This window comes from Anopheles moucheti, chromosome 3, assembly GCF_943734755.1.
Source record: "Anopheles moucheti chromosome 3, idAnoMoucSN_F20_07, whole genome shotgun sequence".
Lineage (NCBI taxonomy): Eukaryota > Metazoa > Arthropoda > Insecta > Diptera > Culicidae > Anopheles > Anopheles moucheti.
The window spans coordinates 46,092,317-46,093,709 of record NC_069141.1 but is presented as its reverse complement, the minus strand read 5'-3'; positions in this window follow the sequence as shown (position 1 = coordinate 46,093,709).

The window sequence follows — 1,393 nt, the reverse complement described above, 5'->3', positions numbered from 1 at the left end:
ACACTTTTTGCATTAAGTGAAAATACCATTACAATTCAAATAGCTTCATAATTCCAAGTAATATGAACTCACGTACAAATTAAAAACACATTCAATTGTGTTGTTGTGATGATAATATTTAATTTAATTAAAGAATACTAACTGTGACAAAAATGTTAAACCAAATTGATTGTTTTAGTGAAAAGCTATACAGCTAAAGCAAATAGGACAATATTTACTCAAATGTTATAGAACAAAAATTCAATTTATCATAAAAGTATAGTGCAGTTCAATTCGTATTTATCTTAAATTATAATGCATTTCAAATTAAAAAAGTACTTGAACTTGATCCTCAAAATCCTACATAATGAATATTCCCGGGGAATTAAAATTTTCAAATTTGGTCTACTTATTTTGGGTTAAAATTGTTTGTGGTCTATGACATCAGATATCGGTAAAGTCCGTCGAATTAGTTGTTTTTTTCGATGTCATAAATCATAATCTAGAAGGCATCGAGATTAGTCGTTCTTGGATTGTCTAAAATCTAACTTTGGATGCGATTTACAGTAAGCATGGAGTTATAAAGTCATTTGTGTATAACGTTTATTCAACATACAAATTGAAGCCAAAATCTCAATGAAAACTCGTGTTTTTTTTTGCGTATTTTCTAATGGGTTTAAAGGAGGGGTTATAACGAGGGGTAAAATGTAGTACAAGAAAAGCAGTGACACTCTTATTTTTCTTAAGATTTACCAACACGTGCACACGCAGAACAGACACAGAACATCATTCATATAGCCAAATACTCGTTTGAGGTATCTAGTCCGCAACTTCAGGATATTTTAAAAATCTTTATTATCAAACGTGCCGATTCATCAGAGGTCTCCAAACTTTTCACGCCGAGAGCCATATTGAATAAAACTACTGTAACGTGGGGGCCGCTTACACATTAACTTGCGGGTCGTTTCCAATGATATTTCGCTCAAGGTGATTTTTTACCGCAATTTCTAGTGTTTAATGCTACTAACACTAACAAGTAATAATGTTTGAATGGTAAAAAAATATTATATATTTTTTAAAATAAGGCAATCCATTAAGCTGGTAACATTAGCAAAAGTGTCATGGGCCACATTGGAGATTCTCGATTGCCGTATGCGGCCCGCGGGCCGTAGTTTGGAGACCCCTGATCTACATGATCATAAGATCGCTTTAAGTTGCACATTTGAAATGACGAAAGTGAAGTGTTAAAATCTAGCTTTAAGGCCATGCGTGTTAGAGATCCATCCTATGAATTACTTTCACTTTTTTCATTAACGGGCATTCGTACCATATGTACAACCCTAGTAACGAATCAAATCTAGACCGACTAATACGTACCAAGGGCTTCCTTTTCTGCTATGTAACAAAGATAAAT